Below are 20,341 nucleotides of genomic sequence, written 5' to 3'. Positions count from 1 at the left end.
CGGCGACCTTATTTTTTTACTTAGTTCTTGCAGCCTTTTCATGACTGCTTCACTACGACGTGCAAACTTATTGTATCTGTAGTTCTAAAATTTACGCAATAGCGGACTGTAGTCCGGTGATGGCAGGGGCTGTTGTGATGCAATCAACCAGCTTAGCTGGATTGAGTTTAGAATGGCCCGAAAAAGCGTTTTATGGCGGCAAAGTGCTTGTGGAAGATTATAGTCGCAAAGAAAAGTGGAAACGGGAGTTGCACAAAACTGCCTTCAAGCTAAAGCTTAATCTATAGACCTCCTGGGATGCGATAGACTGCATTGCGTCACGTGCAGATTGACCGGGAACACCTGCCAGTTCTCGTCACGTGTTGTTTTTTTCCACCACTATTAACCGCCCGGCGGCTGCTTACATGCATCCCTGTCCATATAGCCGGGGTTGGAATGCACGTAACCAGTCCCTCATTTTTTTCTTGTCTTTTGTGTCTACAGAGGTGGCTCAGTGGTTAAAGCATTGGGCGACTGACTCTGTGGATTCAATCTCTGCCGTGGCAATCAAATTTTTTTGGAGGTGAAATGAGAGAGCTCCTATGCCACAGATATTGGTGGACGTAAAAAAAAATGACGATCAATTTGCGTACTTAGGCCAAATACGAATTAGGTGCGCTAGCACTGTGTGGGTCATGCATTGTTTTGCATTGTTTATCGATGACCCACCTGCCGCCTAGGTCACGTGAACTTCTGACGTCATCACAACCTGCCCACAGTGGCAGGTGGCAAACAAATGTTAACTGCGCATTAACCATATATATATATATTGTCACGACCAGAGGAGCCGTGAAGGTAGACGTCGAGAAGAACCCAAGACTGGGAGCCCTTTTTTAATTATGGAGCCAGCTTCCACGACACAGAACAGAACAGCGCGCCACGAGAGCCCACTGCCGCTTCGTCGTCGTCTTCGACTCAGCGCGGAGGCCACGCGGCGCGTTAGGCGCGTGGCATTATTCCCCCCCGCGAAAGCAAACATCGTCTCGATGTGGAATGGGGTATGTACAGTGAGGGGAGGAGGAACAAAAAAAAAAAGACTGGGGGTGAGGTGAATTATACAGTGCGCTCTAGATGACATGCAGGGAGAGTCAAGTTCACACGTGGGGTAAGGGGAAAAGGTACGAAACAGCGTGAACACAGCGCTCAGTCACGCGAAAAGTACGGCTTTAAGCGCACTACATGCACGATTTCAGGCCGTTGACGCTGAGGGTCGGCGACCACAGTTCCATGGGGGACAACTTCGTAGTTGACGCTGTTCAGGCGGCGCAGGACTCTGTACGGGCCAAAATACCTATTTAAAAGCTTTTCGCACAATCCCTTGCGGCGCACTGGTGTCCACACCCACACGTGGTCGCCCGGCTCGTAGTGCACGTCCCTGTGCCGAAGGTTATAGTGTCGGGCATCGGCGGATTGCTGGTCCTTGATGTGCAAGCGGGCCAGCTGACGGGCCTGCTCTGCTTGCTCCACAAAGTGGCCAGCTTCAGAGGGAAGCTCTGCGTCGCCGTACGGCAGCATGGCGTCTAGCATCATGCGGACCTCCCTGCCATACACGAGACGGAACGGGGTGAACTGGGTGGTTTCCTGCGTCGCGGTATTATATGCGAAGGTGACGTACGGCAAGACCTCATCCCAGGCTTTGTGTTCAACGTCGACGTACATCGAGATCATGTCCGCCAATGTTTTGTTGAGCCGTTCCGTTAGACCATTGGTTTGGGGATGATACGCTGTTGTCGGTCGATGAGCAGTATGGCTAAGCGCTAAGATGTCACGTAGGAGTCGGGCTGTAAACGCCTTGCCTCGGTCAGTAATGACGGCCGATGGGGCGCCGTGTCTAAGCACGATGTCGTGCATAAAGAAGTGGGCAACTTCGGCGGCAGTACCTCGCGCCAGGGCCTTCGTTTCAGCGTAGCGGGTCAAGTAGTCTGTGGCGACTACGATCCACTTGTGGCCGGAATACGAGAGAGGAAATGGCCCCAGAAGGTCCATGCCGACTCTGTCGAATGGTATTTGTGGCGGCTCGATGCACTGCAGCAGTCCAGGAGGCTTGAGCGCGGGTTTTTTTCGCCGCTGGCATTGCCGGCATGTCCGGACATAATGCTTGACACTTGAAGTTAGGTTGGGCCAGTAATAGTTCTGCCGGATTCGGGATAAGGTGCGGGTAACTCCAAGGTGGCCGGAAGTCGGTTCATCATGGCAGGCAAGGAGGACTTCATCCCGCAGATCAGACGGTATGACGAGCAGGTAAGTTGTCGGACTTGAAGTAGAGTTCTTTTTATAAAGCACCCCTCTCCGCAGGCAGAACGACGATAGTCCACGAGCTAGGTTTCGTGGTATCTCAGGGCACCCACCTTCGAGATGTTCGATGAGCAGACGGAGCTCGGCGTCGGCACGCTGTCTGGAAACGAGCTCAGATGTGCTGACCGCTCCAAGGAAGCTATCATCGTCGGTGGTGTCTTGCGGAGGAGGTTCGACGGGAGCGCGTGACAAGGTATCAGCGTCGGTGTGTTTCCGGCCTGACTTGTAGGTGACGGTGAAATCGAATTCCTGCAGGCGTAATGCCCAACGTGCTAGGCGGCCGCAAGGGTCCTTTAAATTTTTCAGCCAGCACAGCGAGTTGTGGTCGGTGACGATACGAAACGGTCTGCCATAGAGGTATGGGCGGAACTTGGCGGCGGCCCAGACTACCGCTAAACATTCTTTTTCCGTGGTAGAGTAGTTCAACTCAGCACGCGACAGCGCGCGGCTGGCGTAGGCAATTACTTTGTCGACACCGTTTTGCCGCTGAACTAGAACGGCGCCAAGACCGACGTTGCTCGCATCCGTGTGCACCTCCGTATCGGCATCTTCGTCGAAATGTGCCAGGATGGGCGGTGATTGGAGTAGGCGTCGTAACTCGTCGAAGGCAGTCTGTTGTTCGTTGCCCCAAGAAAATGACGTGTCATCACGGGTTAGGAGAGTCAGAGGGCTAGCGAGCTGGGCGAAGTTTCTAATGAAGCGGCGATAATAGGAGCACAGGCCCAGAAAACGTCGGACTGCTTTTTTGTGGGAGGGGACCGGAAAGGCAGCAACGGCAGCAAGCTTCTCTGGGTCAGCGCGGATTCCGTCAGCACTAATGACGTGCCCGAGGAACTTCAGTTCGGTGAACCCAAAGTGGCATTTTTCTGGTTTGAGGGAGAGGTTGGCGGATCGAACGGCTTTCAGGACAGTCCTGAGGCGGTGCAGATGTTCCGTGAACGTTGCGGAAAAAATGATGACATCGTCAAGATAAACAAGACAGGTCTGCCACTTCAAACCGGTGAGAACGGTGTCCATCATTCTTTGGAACGTGGCAGGAGCACAGCAGAGCCCGAATGGGAGGACGCGAAATTCATACAGCCCGTCCGGTGTAATGAATGCGGTTTTCTCACGGTCCCTCTCATCAACTTCTATCTGCCAATAACCACTTCTGAGGTCGACCGAAGAGAAGTACTTGGCTTGACGAAGTCGGTCGAGGGAGTCGTCGATACGCGGTAGCGGGTACACGTCTTTCTTGGTCACACTGTTCAGCTTCCTGTAGTCGACGCAGAACCGTAGTGTCCCGTCTTTCTTTTTCACGAGGACGACAGGAGACGACCATGGACTGCTTGACGGTTGGATGACGCCGTCTGTGAGCATCTCTTCGACCTGTGTTTGAATAGCATCTCGCTCACGAGGGGACACACGATAGGGCTGCTGATGGATGGGTCGGGCTCCTTCATGCGTGATAATGCGGTGTTTAACGATCGACGTTTGGCGCACTTTGGACGACGACGTGAAACAGGCACCAAACTCCCGCAAGAGGTCCTGGAGTTGCCTCTTTTCAGTGGGTGGAAGGCCAGGATTTATGTCTACGCTGGTGACCGCTTCGGCGTCAGCTTCAGGTGTGTCCTCCGCACAAGCAAAGCATTCGGCCACTTCCTGAACATGGTCGACGTAAGCGATGGCTGTGCCACGGAACAGATGTCGATGTTCATTGCAGAAGTTGGTGACAAGGACCTCTGTACAACCTTCATGAAAGGATCCAAGGCCCCGTGCCACCGCAACCCCCTTAGTGAGTACGAGGGAGACATTAGGCTCGACAACCCGGAGTCCCCTATGTGGCTCGTCGCAGGTAACTCTCGTGAGAATGCTGGCACGTGGTGGCACCGTAACGTTATCGTCGGCGACTCGCAGGGCGGACCGAGAACCCTGGTGCGCTGGTTCTTCTGTGGCCATTGCGGTAGAAAACGTCACCAAGCGGTTCGGGAGGTCTATGATCGCACCGTGCTCGCGAAGAAAGTCGATGCCAAGGATGACATCGCGAGAACATTCGCGGAGAACGAGAAACGTGGCAACGAATGTGCAGCCTCGAACCGTAACCCGGGCCACACACATGCCGAGTGGTGCGACAAGATGTCCGCCTGCCGTGCGTATGTCGGGACCGTCCCAGGGTGTCGTCACTTTTTTCAGGGCCGTCGCAAGCCGTCCGCTAAGGATAGAGTAATCTGCGCCCGTATCGACCAACGCGCTAACCTCCTTTGTGTCGACGAGAACAGGGATATCCAAAGAGACCCTTCCTTCAGCGCGGCCCGTCGATGGCTGTTGTGGATGACTCAGTCGGTGCGGCGGCGGAAACTGGTCGGCGACTGGGGTTGCGTCGTCGGGTCGATTCAAGCGGCGGGTTGAGGGAAACCCTTCGGCGATGCGGCGTTCGGCGTCGGGGCGATTGGGTACGTGCGGCGGCGGAAGCGGGTCGGCGATTGGGGTTAGGGCATCGCGGCGAGTCGAAAGGCGCGTCGGGGAAAACTGCGCAGCGTTGCGGCATCCGACGTCGGGGCGATTAAGTTGCTGCGGCGGTGGAAGCTTTGCGTCGGAACGGCGTTCGGCGGCCTCGCCTCCAAAGGCCGCCGGAGCTAGTTTTCCCGACGAGGGCTCGAGGAACCACGTTGTCCTGAGGCGAAACGGGACCCAGAGGGCGAAGACCGGCGTGGAGAGGGCGATCGCGACTCGCGGCGCGGAGGAGATGGTGAACTACGCTGGCGGGTGACATACTCGGCGATGTCTTGAGGGCGCTCTCCAGGGCGTGGACGGGGGCTGTCGACAGAAAAACCGCGTAGTCCCATTGCGCGATAGGGGCACCGCCGGTAGAGATGGCCGGCCTCACCACAGTGGTAGCAGAGCGGGCGTTGATCCGGAGTGCGCCAGAGGTCAGTCTTCCGCGGTGCCTGGCGCCGATCCGCCCAGTAAGGAGTAGGCTGAGCAGAGTGCACCGCGACCAATGGTGCGGTGTAAGGCAAAGGCCCAGGAGATGGGGCCGCGCGGCGCACGACGTCCGCGTACGTGACTGGCTGGACCGGAGTCGGGTACGGCGCGGGATCGTATGGAGTCGGTGGCGGCGCCGGCACAACTGCAGCGTCTGGTGCTCTGAGGGCCTGCCGGACTTCCTCGCGGATGACGCTGGTGACGGAATCGACGCGAGGGGCAAAGGTTCCTTGAAGGTGCTGCAGCTCCTCGCGGACCACTGAACGGATGAGTTCGCGAAGGGAGTCCGGATTCGTCCTGGGATCATGGTCGAATCGGTCCAACGTTGACAGTGTCGACGACGGACGCAGTTGACGGGCGTACTGTTGCGATCTCTGCTGCAGCAATTTCTCCATGTGGACGGCCTCGGCCAGAAACTCCACGACGGTGTTGGGCGGGTTCCGCACGAGGCCGGAAAAGAGCTGGTCTTTCACGCCGCGCATGAGGTGCCGCAGCTTTTTTTCTTCAGGCATGGCCGGATCGGCGCGATGGCAAAGACGCGTCACATCCTCGACGTACATGGCAACATCCTCATTGGGAAGCTGAATTCTAGAGGACAGGGTACGCTCCGCGCTCTCCCGGCGGTCGCTGTTGGCGTACGTACTCAGGAGCTGACGTCGAAAGTCCTGCCACGTCGAGAAAGTAGCCTCACGGTTTTCGAACCAGGTACGTGCAGAGTCCTCAAGGCTAAAGTACACGTTACGCAGCTTTGTAGCGGCGTCCCAGCAGTTGAAGGTCGCAACCCGTTCGTAGTGCGCCAACCAATCTTCTGCATCTTCAAACAGGTCACCGTGAAAGGGCTTAGGCGTTCGTGGGGTCTGAAGAGTGATATAGGTAGGGCTGGCTGCAGGAACAGTCGGAGGCAGGGCGGGTATTGGCGTCACCATGAGCGTAGGGGTAGTCGAGGGCTCACCGACAAAAGGGAGGGCCTCGGGGGACAAGCCTCGGATCCTCCGGCTGGCACGATGGACAGGGGTGGTCACAAGAGGCGGGCGTGTCGAGTCGTCCTCAGGAGTAGGGAGCATCGGCCGCACCTCCACCAGTGTCACGACCAGAGGAGCCGTGAAGGTAGACGTCGAGAAGAACCCAAGACTGGGAGCCCTTTTTTAATTATGGAGCCAGCTTCCACGACACAGAACAGAACAGCGCGCCACGAGAGCCCACTGCCGCTTCGTCGTCGTCTTCGACTCAGCGCGGAGGCCACGCGGCGCGTTAGGCGCGTGGCAATATATATATATATATATATATATATATATATATATATATATATATATATATATATATACAGGGTGTTTCACCTAAGACTTTCTGCAATTTTTAAAAATAAGCTGTTTGAATTAGATGCGCGCTTTTTCTCGCATAGCATTGTCAGTGGTGTAGTACATCATAATGCAGCAAGGACGTGCTAACTAGCAGGCTTGTTAACCAATATTTAATAGTTAACTTTTAAACCATTACCGTTGGGCTCCTTAATTATTGAGAGGCATGTAGCCCACCGTAAGTAATGTCCATATCCGTTTTTAGAATTTCGAGAACGCGATTATCCTCTGCGCTGTGGCCCAACAAATTTTGGCTATTTCGACGAGTCAGGTTCACTGGAGAGGTTGCTTTGCCTGCGAGCTTCTCAAACCGCATGTATTTTGGCGCGATGTAGGCAAAATTTGTTGGGCCACAGCGCCGAGGATAATCGCGTTCTCGAAATTCTAAAAACGGATATGGACATTACTTACGGTGGGCTGCATGCCTCTCAATAATTAAGGAGCCCAACGGTAATAGTTTAAAAGTTAACTATTAAATATTGGTTAACAAGCCTGCTAGTTAGCACGTCTTAGCTGCATTATGACGTAGTACACCACTGACAATGCTATGCCAGAAAAAGCGCGCATCTAATTCAAATAGCTTATTTTTAAAAATTGCAGAAAGTCTTAGGTGAAACACCCTGTATATATATATATATATATATATATATATATATATATATATATATATATATATATATATATATATATATATTCCACCGGCGGCAAGTGGCGGCATGTGGTTGTTTTTTCTTCTGCTTTTCTAATCAATTAGCTTTAAGCGGTAACATATTCAGTAATATTATAAATTGATCAACACCACAAAATAAATAAATAAATTAAAAATCCCTGTTCCCCTTGGTTTCTGTGGCTGTTGGCTTCTCTCATGTTTATAACAAGCCCCTCATTCCCCTTTTCCTTGTCTGCTTAATTGCTCAACGAGGGCCTCGGTTCTGGCAGCCTTGATGCCTTAGGAAGCATAAGAGGGTTCTCACACAGCTTCCACCCTCGCCGTTCGATGACGTTCTACGTCACATCAGCGGTAACTCAGGACGTTCTACGTCCGCCGCTTGAGAACGTGGGTGGCGCTGGTGAACACTCCCAAGGTTAGGTTATTTGTAAACATAAATACCCCCGAAAGCAGAAGGTTTGACAGCCGTCGCCGTAGCTCAGTGGTAGAGCACCGGACGCGTAATTCGGAGGTCGTGGGTTCGGATCCCACCGGCGGCATGTGGTTGTTTTTTCTTCTGCTTTTCTAATCAATTAGCTTTAAGCGGTAGCATATTCAGTAATATTATAAATTGATCAACACCACAAAATAAATAAATAAATTAAAAATCCCCTGTGCCCCTTGGTTTGTGTGACTGTTGGCTTCTCTCATATATATATATATATATATATATATATATATATATATATATATATATATATATATATATATATATACACATGTTCCGAAAGCATGAATTACTTGACTGCTTACAAGAATATATATATATATATATATATATATATACACATGTTCCGAAAGCATGAATTACTTGACTGCTTACAAGAGTATATAGCGAAGTATACGCTTCGTTAAAGGAAACATATTTATTCGACTCGACGTTTCAATCAGAAGACCGATCTTCTTCAGGAGTGAAGAAGATCGGTCTTCCGATCGAAACGTCGAGTCGAATAAATATGTTTCCTTTAACGAAGCGTATACTTCGCTATATATATAACCCCTCAGATGTTTAAAATCAATCAGTCAATCTATTAATGCATCAATTGATCAATGAACAATAAATCAATTTTTTTATGTATAAAGCATTTCCCACAAAAATAAACCGAAGGGTGCGTTAGATATGTAGCCTAATGTGTTCATGTTCGCGTGCTTCAAATGTACTCGCTGCCATGCAAGATGACGCAGCATGAGAACGGCGTGAGCAGGTGTCCACTAATCATGACCGATTTTTCAGTTGTCCCGCAGAGGCGAGTGCTTCGCGATAGGTCAGCTTCTCTGTGCCCCCCAGTCATGGTATATAGCCATACTGAACACCCTGGTAACCGATCGCACCGAGCAATCGATGGTTTCTTCTTTATTATTAGGTATCCAGCACCATCCAGGGGCATTTCTGTGAGGGTAATAAATCACACAAAACACATCAACCGAATTACAACCCACAATATCCAGTGTTAATGAATGAGCTCCACTCCGTAGAGCTTGCTGTAAATGTTTGAAGCGATTCGCAACGGGCGAGTACATACCAAGTTTTGATCGACAGCCTCAACGAGCATACGTGCAGTGTGCTCGACGCAAGTATAAGGCCAAGCCTTCACCCTGGTTTCGTCACTGTAGTTTATATTAAAAAAAAATAAACAAATGTTTGTACGGTGTTCGCTGAGAGGCGCTCGTTCCATTGGTCCGTAGCAGTTCACCCTCTGCAATAACCGGTTAGTGCGGCTTTCTAAGTTTGTTTTGGCTGGTGGCTGCAAGACTTATTTATGTGGACTGTGCAAATCACTCTTCTCAATCGCATGGTACAAAGTACTGCGGTACAATGGGCGTATGGTACGAGGCACAAAAAGAAGCACCGCTCGACCGATTACCTTCGCTGTAGCACATCCCGCAGCTCGTATGCTATGAAAGAACTGTGTGCTCTTGTAACGCAATTCGTGCTGCCTTGGGCGATGGCCGTATAGTCTGGCATTCGAGATTCTTTTCTATGGACAATGTCTTAGTCTATATGAGTATAATATCCCTCATCGCGTTGCTGCGATGGTAAAAAAAAAAGAACGTAGTCCCGGTGCGTTATGTAAGCCGGCGCTGTGCGCTGGACAAACGAAGTTGTCCTCCCGAGCTAGCCCTCAACTAGTGAGAGCGCCCATACCACCAGCAAACGTTCGTAATAACCTCCTTCAGGGTAAAAAAAAACATGACAAATTTCGGTAGAAGGTGCCTCAACATGGCGAAAAAGACCGTAAAACGGGTTGATTTTCTCTTGGTAGTTTACGTGAGCCAGGATCTCTTGGACGTTGGGACATATTTAGTCGAACGCTAAGCTAGAAAGAAAACTACAAATAACTCGCGAAATGGCAAGCATCAGTATATTACCTTGCGTGTGCATTACATGGAGCAACTGCTTCGAGTGCGACGTTGGTAAACTAAGCAAGCGGTGTTGGGAGTTTTTTGCGGTCCATGTTATCTCTAAGTTATCATGAGTCATTAATTAATTGTTAATTATTTCCTAAGAACGAGTTCTCTTCCCAGGGGAACGCAAGCGATTAGCTAATGTATCTTTTTGTTGTTTTTTTTTTCAATTTCATTATGCTATATATCGGTGTCCTTGTAGCATGTACAGTGCTTCTTTTTTCAATTTCATTATGCTATATATCGGTGTCCTTGTAGCATGTACAGTACTTCTTTTTTCGAAGCCGGCGCGGTGGCTCAGTGGTTATGGTACTCGGCTGCTGACCCGAAAGACGCGGGTTCGATCCCGGCCGCGGCGGCTGGAATTTCTTTGGAGGAGAAATTCTAGAGGCCCGTGTACTGTGCGATGTCAGTGCACGTTAAAGAACCCCAGGTGGTCGAAATTTCCGGAGCCCTCCACTACGGCGTCTCTCATAGCCTTAGTTGCTTTGGGACGTTAAACCCCATAAAAACAAAAAAAAAAAGCTTCTTTTTTCGGTAAGTGGCCCGTTGCGCAAGCATCAACTAACGCAATGCCCTGGGGAATCCCTTCGGGCTATTAAAATATTTTGTTTCTCACAAAGTGTATAGTCACCGTCGATAAGTAACCTAAACGCGTTGATGACCTGGGGATAACAGAATTTTATTTTATCTGTGTTTACATTTGACTGCTAATTCTTGAATCCCACCTAAGCGAGAAAAAAAAGGTTGCAGAGGCTGTTCCTGATAGTTTTAAGAAGAAAAAGCAGAAACGTAAGTAGGATGAGCTGGAAGGAATAAACAAAGCGGCGCTGAACTTGTGAAGGCCCCGTGCCCGTGAGCCGCTTTGAAAAAATACCGTGCAAAGCATTAGCTTTCGACTTTTTTAGGGCGGCTTGGTCCATAGAGAGTAGAACATGTATAATTACCTGAAGTTGAAATTAAAGGGTGAGCTTCAAGCTGGCAGAGATATTAGCCAACCTGGGAGTATCTTGTGGCAGCGATGGGTATTGCTGCCCCGAAGAAAGCGCTATGTCACTGATTTCGCAACACAGGTATAAATACAAATACAAATACCTTTATTTCAACATCATTGATGTTAGGGGTACACCCAAAAAGCCTATGACTGGCTTGACAGAGGGGCGCACCCCCGTACATAGAAACCGGCAGCAACAGAACACGGACGGACAGGTATGCACTGCGAACTAAAGTTTGCATTGTCTTAGAGCTAAAAAAAATGAATGTACAGTTGGTGTCTCGACCGTAGCCGTAGTAGTCGCCTCTCTCGCTAAGCCTGCGGGGGTCGCGGTACCTGCAGCTGCATCACGTGATCAGGGGTGGCGTTTATGCAATTTTGTGCGCATTACAACTAAACATTTCGAACAAAATTTACGTCTGACTGAGAGTTAAATGATAAGAAAAAAATGTGGAGTGGGCACCGTTTTAAAAAACAATTGTTCTTTAACTGAAACCAGCCATTTCGGAATCGGCTTGACTCCTTCTTCGGAGGTGAGGGAGAGGTTGGGATTACGGAAACCTCGGTAACCAATTGTAAATTTTTAAAGGGTGAGCTTCAAGAATGGGAGGGGAGGGTCCCTGAAGGAGGATGAGTGTCTGTCTGTGAATATACAAGTATAGCAGTATACTATCTGCACATACTTCTTCAGCTTCTTCATGGATTTAAAAGATTGCATATTTTACGTCGAGACCAGACACAAAGTGTTCGTACGGCAAGCATGCTCTTCTCCATATATTAGCATCTTGTAGAAAAACATTCACAGTGCGCATATTTTTGACGCCGGTTTGAATTCAACTTCTTCAAAGAACTGAACAGCTTCCTGCCGTCTTATTACACATAAAGATTTAGCACTTCTTATCCTGAAGTTCTTTTTCTATTTAAAGTGCCTACTTAAGATTATTAGTGCCGAAACTAGCTCTCTCGATTTCACAGCCAAAAAGTGAAGAAAAGAAAGTAAAGATCGCTACCATCATACTGAACCAACAAGTCTCTTCTATGGTGTTGAATTCGCCGCGTCTGCGAGAGCAGCAATGATTACTCTGCCTCCATTTCTGAGAACAGCACAGCGCGATGATCGCATTTCTCCGCATCTGTATTGTTTTTCAGGATAAGGATACATATAATGTGAACGTCTCATCTGTCGATTTGAGCACAGAGAATACATCTACCTTGAGCTATTCGATCTTTCAGCACAGGACTCCGGGGCTATCTGAGGGAAATAGCCGGTGCGCCATTACAATTGCAACATGCGTGCCTCAACGCAATGATGTCTGCAGTTATTGTCCTTCGGTACCTATTTTTATCTTTTGTTTTTGTATTTTTTTCTGGAGGGGGGGGGGGAGCGGGGGTGAACCATTTGTCTGGCGAAATCTGCAATCAGCGATCTGATAATAACGTATGCTTCGCTTGTATCCCTCGCCGACAAGAGCGTTTACACATACACTGGAGACAGCCCGAGTCCACGATGCACAGCATACTTTTTCACATGTGCCTTTACCACACCCATTAGCCGCAGTGGAATTGGTTTGTGGAATAACAACTACACAGTTTCCTTAAACCAAACTGTCGTAGAGCTTGCAAGTAGTTGTACTCAACGTAGCCAGTGAAAATATAATATATACGGCAGTTGTTTTGTTTGTTTGTTTTTTACCTAGTTTTGCTGAAGGAAGCACTGCGCGTAAAATATACGTAACTGCCTTGTCATGGTTTGGTCACATAAGGGTACAAACTTTCGCCAGCACATAATGCACTAAAAGGCGCCGAAAAAGTAGATTTCAATCTTTTGTGGCCGTACTGCAAAGCGAACAGCACATATGGTAGCGAATAAGTGTGGACTCGTGAGTGCTTCCAGAATCCAATAACCCGCTTCTTCAAAACTGTGCGCAAGTTGTCAACGTGTGCTATAACAGTATCACTAATACGTGCTACCAACTGTCCCGAGACTCACCCCTCGTGAACACAGCGCACGGTAGTTCTTTAAAACAAATACTGTAGATTACCACTTTCAAACCAATGAATATGGGGCCTCTCGTCAGATCCATATGAAGGTTAGCAGGTGCATATATTTCGTGGAGAATTAAGTGAACCCGTACCTGAGGGACGAGCCAGTTCAAAAACAAGAAAAGCAACTTACTCATTTGAACATACTGCTAGGATTATCCGATGCGCTGAAAAGACCTCTCCGGAGCAAAGCGGTACGTGGAAACTTCCTCGATGAGCCGGAATTATGGGGATCTTCCTGTAATCCCTCTCCGGGAACAATTGCAATTACCTCTGATCAATGGGGTTCGTGGTGGCTCTAAAATCGAGCTTCTTCCAGTTGTTTCATATTGCTTAGTAGCAGCTAAAAAGGATTAAACGTTGTGGAAGCATAAAGAAAAACAGAAAGACAATACAAGTATCTATGCGAAATCTGATAAAAAAAACTAATTAGGACGCTTAGTGTTACACTTGCGAAGAGGAAGGCAAGATACAAAAAATATGCCATTCAGCCCTTTGTTTTCTTCCCTTCTTTCCCAATCTCTTCGCTTCGTCCCACAGAGCTGCACTCACAAATACGCACACATGCTCTGCGAGGGCTAGGAAGCTAGGTGCAACGTACTGAAACGATTATTTGCATCAAACACTGCTGCTCTTGAGGAGGATCGAAACCGAGGCCAAATGCATAAAGCTACTTAAATATATTTGCACCTATATTACCATTCAGTGTTCGGCCGAACCCTTAGTTGCCACCAATTCGGTGATAACTCATACTGTGACTGGCTGACGTGCAGACACTGTCCAGTCATGAGCCCATTTTGCAAAGAAATACTAATCTGTCCTCACAGCTTACTAGTCTGCAACGAAATACTAATCTCTGTGAATCTGTCTTTGCAGCTTGAATATAGCGGCGCTGAGTACAACGAATCACTGCACAGCGTTGTTCATTTAAAGAGAATTTCTTTCCGCGAGTTGTCAACTACAAAGTTGACAACTTACCAAGAGTATTTATCCGGCTATCTACGCGGGATGGAGAAGTTAAGTAATAGCTTTCGAACACAGCGTACTCTTCCTCCATAGGACGTCGTGCAAGATAGTGTGAAAGTAAGGCATTTTGCCTAAATGTGAGGACGGAGAATGCGTTTAATAAGTTGTGCGTTTATCTCATAGGTAAGCTAGGTCACTATCACTCGTCCTTCCATAACTTAAGTTTCTTTCGCAACTGGCGAGCCGCATATCTATTGCGTAAGCACTTATCTGTTTTTTCTTTCTTTTTTCGTCGCCTGAGATGACTTGTCTATCATTAAATCTGTTAACTGACTGGCCGGTTCTCATGCCTTGGTTATTTGCGTAACGCTCTTCCGCGCTGAGTTTTGCGTTTCGCTAACGCCTTTCTCGTTCGTCATTATACCTTATGAATGACCATCGCGATTGGTCATCCTACTCTTGTGCGCCAGCCAATCTCTCAACCACGTCCAATGGCAGGAGTTACGTGAAGTACAAAAGCAGGCCCTTTTTCCCATCGGGCTGCCACTCTACTGTAAGGCTCAGCCTCCGCCGGCAATCCGGAAGCCAGACTCTCCAAACCACTCGCGCATAGCAGAGGCTCGCGGTTGCAGAAGCGCCTGCCAAAGGTTGAATTCCAACCCTGTATCTTTATTTACTAGCTCGAACGTTCAAGCAATTTACATCGTCTTAGACGATGGACATTAAGAGAACAGGTCCGTGTGCGTCAGCGCTCCAACGGTGGCTTTCCACAGGAAAAAAAAAACACGTGTCGCTATGCGGCGCAGTAAGTTGAGAGTGGAAGAACATGGCAATCAAGTATAGCAACAGTTGTGAGTTCTTGGTTTCTTTTTTTGCAGCAACTTGATACATATGCTTGACCACCTTCTCATTTCTTGAATGCGGCTGTAGGCAGCGTTGTCCCATCTCCTTTGTACGCTTCTTCTGAGACCGTTCCGTTCCTTCGACTTTCAGCCCAAGCTAAAAATTCAGCGACGCTCTGTGGAGGCCGCAGAGGCTCATGGGAGATAATTATGCGCAAAGAACGTTTCAAACCATCATGATGCGGAAGTATGGCAGCAGCGGCCAACAACCTCAACTTGTTCGGCACCGCCTTGAGACGTGTGAGGAGCTGTGGAATTCCGTCCCAGACTCTGTAGTAAGCTGCATTACCGGTGAGCCGCCGGTCGAGTGTTTATCTGGGCTGGGCTGCAGTTCCAAACTGGACTTTTCCTATCAATCTAGCAGTCACCCAGTGTGTGCCAAATAGTGTTCCACAAATCATTTTGCTCTGTGTATTCGTGCTGCGTTGCAAAGTCGCTGTAGAGAGTAGGTTGCTTAACCCTTTGAGCAACACTTGTTGTTGGGCTAGTTGGTAATACATACTTCAGCGCTCCTGTCCGTCGTGTACCGCCTTTTTCTTGTCCGTTGTGTTTTGTGCGCTGGTTCCTTCAGAAGCTTAACCCTTGTATTAAGCCACATGTATTGCTGGAATCCTGCTTGCGCACAGGACTGATTCTTCTATCCAATAACCTCTTCATAGTTTTATCAAATATATTTCTTGTTCTTTTAGCTACACTGCCTGTTTCTATACGCTTAGCCTTTCCTTTGCTCCATCACTGCTAAATCCCTAAACTGACAATTTCCTCGCAAATTTTCGTCTTCTTTTACAGGCTGTTCCGGTGCTAGAAGCATCGCCGCACAAATCAAGCGGATGTGAGCGGATACTGGACCGGTCCAAGCCATGGACAGAATTCCGAACATAATAAAAACGACAATGAAAGCGAGAGCTGGAAGGGAACAACAAAAGCAAAACACAGAAAGAACAGACACGTCGTGCCTTACTTGATTCCTCGAAAGACAGGGTATCCAGAGACCCCTGCCGACGAATTCCTGCCGAAGACTGCATGCCATCCCTCGAACCTCGGAGCAGTATATAGGCTCGGGCGAAAGCGCTGGAAGCGACCTCGGCGCGCTTGGGTTCGACAACCTCGTTATCTTCTTCGTCACATAACATGTTTGTCAAGTGTGCAATGATTGAAGTCCAGCAGCATTTATTGTCCGCGCTCACTCGCCACGAAGCTGCTATTGAGGTTGGGCTCCGCATACGTCCAATGTACGCAACTTTTCAGAAGTTCTCAGGCCATTAAGGGTGCGGCCAGAAAAGTCACCGAGTTATTTCGTGCTGTTCTCTCTTCGATCTTCGAGCTTAACGAAGCAAGAAAATAAACACTTTTTTTTTCTCCTTTTGGTCTAAGCCCTCAGATTTTCAAAGCCCTTCCAAAGAGAGCATTATTAATGACTCAACAGAAATATTGATGGAGCTTCAGTGGCTGCTGTATTTAACAGACTACAAAAAAAAAACTTAAAATATGTGCCAAAAAAACCAGCTATCTTCTAAAAAATGAAAGAAATGAACATCAGAAACCAAGAACCTAAAACTGGAGAGAAATTATTGACAATAAACTTGAAATGGCCGGTACGTACGCATAATAGCAAAAACACCACGTATGAGTGTAAATGCATGCAAAAGTAGTACATAAGTAGTCTAAAGACAGGAATTCATAACGAAAAGCAGGTTTTCTCGTCTAGGAAGTGTCAGCACACGCGCTTACTCTTACAAATCATCCTCATTAAATAAATAATGCGCTACCAATAATCAAGTCACGAGTATTAATTGAGGTAAGGTTCTCCATAACCTCCCGGACTGTCGCAGTAGCTACACTCTGATTAAGCTTTATCCTTTAGACAGTGTAAGCGATGAGGAGCAAGGTACTGTTCTGGTCGCAAGCTACCTGGCCTGGAAACTTTTGAAAACCAATGTATCACTATAATTTTTCCGCGCTTCTCAAACCTCTGCGCGTGTGAATGTATGTGCTTTCTATGCGAGCCGTGGACATGACCATTTAACAGCGCTCCCAGATAAACCGTCACTAATCAGAGCGATATCTAGTTAACTACCACAGCCACAGACTTCCTATTTTGTCTCCAGAACTGTGCTGATTGGGTTGACGTTATGAACGAGTGTGAACGAGTTATGATCGAGTCAGGCTACTGATTTATGTTCTTCCTTTGTAGACCACCTTTGTGTTAAGGCCACTTAGCGAGTTGTGCTGTGTACTCTTCGATGAAGAACTACAATAAAGTGGACGACTAAAACCCTTCAACAGCTCCTGGCAGTTTTCTCTCTTTCGCACAGCTCTTTTACGTTTACTCGGCTATTTAATTACTCTTCTCAACGCTCATTTTACCCAAGCTACTAACCCAGCTACTCTAAAGCACCATTTCAGCTATGGTTAGGCAATACGTTCAGTACAAGAAAGTACTTTAAATTCTCTTTCCAAAGGGCAGCCTCAAAACGTAAAGCTTTGTAAAACTTTATATACATATCTATTTACTTATCAAAGCACCCGCTACACTTGTATAGTACTACAGGGATGGGGAGAATACAATGAACGCAACAATAAATGGCAGTCGTACTCTATAACAGCATGAACAAAGTGCATTTCACGAGAGCACTGCACTATTTCACAAAAGCAATCACAGTGATTTAGAAAATACTTCGTTTGATATAATGAATTCAGCATGCGGTGGTAATTTGCTGGACATATTCATAGTTCTTGAGAAGAAAAAGCACCCCAAACTCTCGAATCATACAATGTATTGTTTTAATGTTTTTTTGCAGGGTTCAGCTCCAGTGAAGCATAATCAGGCGCGGAAAAATACTTCCCATGGCGATATAAGCTCTAAGGTCAACGTACAGGCCGAGCAATATAAACTTTTAATTAACTTTATCAGTCTCTGTGGACGTGGAAAAAGAGCCAGCACATCAAGAAAGGAAAGGAAAATAAAAACAATAGGTATTAAAGGTTTTGAAAAGTTGAATAATGTATCAGCACTTTGCATATCCGCAAAGGAAAGATAAAATTTTGCGCACTGTTGATTTTTTCCTGACTATGTTTTCCAACCAAAAGTGAAAGGGGCCTCAAAGTATGCCAGTCAAGGCCTTCCAGTTTGAAAATACAGCGCACCAGCTAAGGCGTGCGCTCTTAGCACACGCAACAATAAAAAAAGTCAGAGCAGTTTTATATAAAACAAGCATTTATGAAAGTGATTAGAAAAAGAGGTCACGCTGTGGAAGCCTTTTGTCGACAGTCTAACTTGAGACACCTCACATGTAAACCGATCTATAAAATGCTCGTAAAGAGCGATTTCAGTAAAACGAGCTCTTGAGCAAGTTGGTAACTTTCTTAGGACATAACTTCAGGCGCGAAAACAAACCCATAAAGAAGAAACACCCCCAGACGCAGACAATCTATGCGCTCACAACTAATTTTTGTACCAAAACAGAAACAAACAAACAACCAAAAAACAAAAAATAAGAAAGAAAGAAAGAAAGAAAGAAAGAAAGAAAGAAAGAAGGAAAGAAAGAGAGAAGGAAAGAAAGAAAGAAAGAAAGAAGGAAAGAAAGAAGGAAAGAAAGAAAGAAAGGAAGAAAGAAAGAAAGGAAGGAAGAAAGAAAGAAGGAAAGAAAGAGAGAAAGAAAGAAAGAGAGAGAGGGAAAGAAAGAAAGAAAGAAAGAAAGGAAGAAAGAAAGAAAGATAGAAAGAAAGTAAGAAAGAAAGAGAGAGAGAGAGAGAGAGAGAGAGAGAAAGAAAGAAAGAAAGAAAGAAAGAAAGAAAGAAAGAAAGAAAGAAAGAAAGAAAGAAAGAAAGAAAGAAAGAAAGAAAGAAAGAAAGAAAGAAAGAAAGAAAGAAAGAAAGAAAGAAAGAAAGAAAGAAAGAAAGAATCGTTCTAATGGCAAACTTTGATAGAATAAAGGTCGTACTAGAAACTATCCTAGAAAAACGAGAACGTACAGTCTTTGTCAAAAGTAACCAGGCTCCATGGTTTGCTTCTTATTCGTATAACAGAGCCCTCACGGCTTCCATAAAGATCAAAAAGTTCGTTGAAAGTGAGAAGAGAGGTTCTTCTTACCATACAGAGATTTAGAGCTTGAGGGCTGGCATAACAGCTTTAATATACGACTGAGAAGAAAAACGTGCAGCCTGGTTACTTTTGACAAAGACTGTACGTACATACGCTTGGTTGAGCATTGCAGGTGCTGCAAGAAATGTCCCCTGCATTTCCACAGCACAAAAATAATCGGCAAAAGCGAAGATCAGACCACACGTGGACTTCTGGACCTTTTTTCTACCACAAGGTAAGATGTACTACCTTTCGGTGTGTCTGGTCAAAGGTTTTCAATGGTACATGTCTTTCCTTTTCTGTTTCTTTCTTTCTTACTTTCTTTCCTTCTTTCTTTCTCTCTCTCTCTTTCTTTCTCTTTTCCTTCCTTTCTTTCTCTCTTTCTACCTTTCTTTTTCCTTTCTTCTTTTCTTTAGCCGCCGCGGTGGCTCAGCGGTTATGGTGCTCGGCTGCTGACCCAAAAGACGCGGGTTCGATCCCGGCCGCGGCGGCTAGAATTTCTTTGGAGGAGAAATTCTAGAGGCCCGTGTACTGTGCGATGTCAGTGCACGTTAAAGAACCCCAGGTGGTCGAAATTTCCGGAGCCCTCCACTACGGCGTCTCTCATAGCCTTAGTCGCTTTGGGACGTTAAACCCCATAAACCAAACCAACCAAACCATCTTCTTTTCTTTCTTTCTCTCTTTTGCTTTCGGTATTCTTGGCGCGCATGCGCGATGCATCCTTTATAATCCCCATGCCTCGGTACAATAAATCAGTTGTGAGCGCAGTGATTTTCCGTGCCTGTGGGTGTTTATTCCTTATCAGTTTGTGGTTTTCGCGCCGAAGGTACGTCCCAATATAAGGGCGATTGGCCAAGACTGGACGAATTACATGCCGTCAAGGAGGTGACTCTTCTGCTACACGGCCTTCCCTAAATTCTCTCCGTCCTCTAAGCTCAAAAACAATATCCCAAGTGTACATAGCATTCTTACCGACCTATAACTGCGGCCACAAGTGACCGGCTACATCATGCTACGCTGAGGCGAACAAATATTGACCCCGCAGGTAATATTAGAGGGCGTGGAATCTATTTCTGCGTCCAATTTTGGACTCGAGGCAGTGTAAGTACACGGCAAAGCAAACGGAACACTGAAGCACTTACTTGAGTCATAGAAATGAGGGCTCCAGTTTCTAGCGCAGCCAATATTAAAATCGCAGGTCAATGAATTCAGCAAGCACCAAGAACGAAGCGGAATATCCCGGCTGTCGCTTTAGTTTTTCCTGCAAGGCGGCGGTGCAAGTGCGCCAAGAGGTGTGCCCGCAAAAATCGACAAAACTGACTGCGGTGAAGAAGTTACACGTACAAAAAAAGAAAAGGTTAAAAAGTAGATTGAAGGAAATATTTGTCGTCCACCTATACAACTCTCTTTTATGTGATTGCTCGGGTGCCCGCCGAAAGTGCCTACACTCCATGAAACTCTCTCCGGAATCCAGAAACGCGATATCGTTCGATCAGAAGTATGGAATTGGACCAAACATTCCCTCGGCATACGCGGCTTGACCTTTCTGTGTATGGTTTCTTTTTTGCCGTGATCAAAACG

General features: G+C 47.2%; 1 protein-coding gene across 2 annotated transcripts in view; it reads left to right on the top strand.

Moving 5' to 3' along the window:
• Positions 1-16,884, top strand: part of LOC149372236 (uncharacterized) — a 223,121-nt gene extending 206,237 nt beyond the window's left edge. For both annotated transcript variants that reach the window (XM_089586010.1, XM_089586007.1), the window contains exon 9: positions 15,466-16,884. The gene's annotated coding sequence lies outside the window, so the exon portion shown is untranslated. The remainder of the gene's footprint in view (positions 1-15,465) is intronic.
• The last annotated feature ends 3,457 nt before the right edge of the window (positions 16,885-20,341 follow it).

This window comes from Amblyomma mixtum, chromosome 1 (assembly GCF_055824585.1).
Source record: "Amblyomma mixtum isolate Tamu chromosome 1, ASM5582458v1, whole genome shotgun sequence".
NCBI lineage: Eukaryota > Metazoa > Arthropoda > Arachnida > Ixodida > Ixodidae > Amblyomma > Amblyomma mixtum.
Note: the sequence above shows the minus strand (reverse complement) of the source record. Positions and strands in the feature narration are given on the sequence as shown.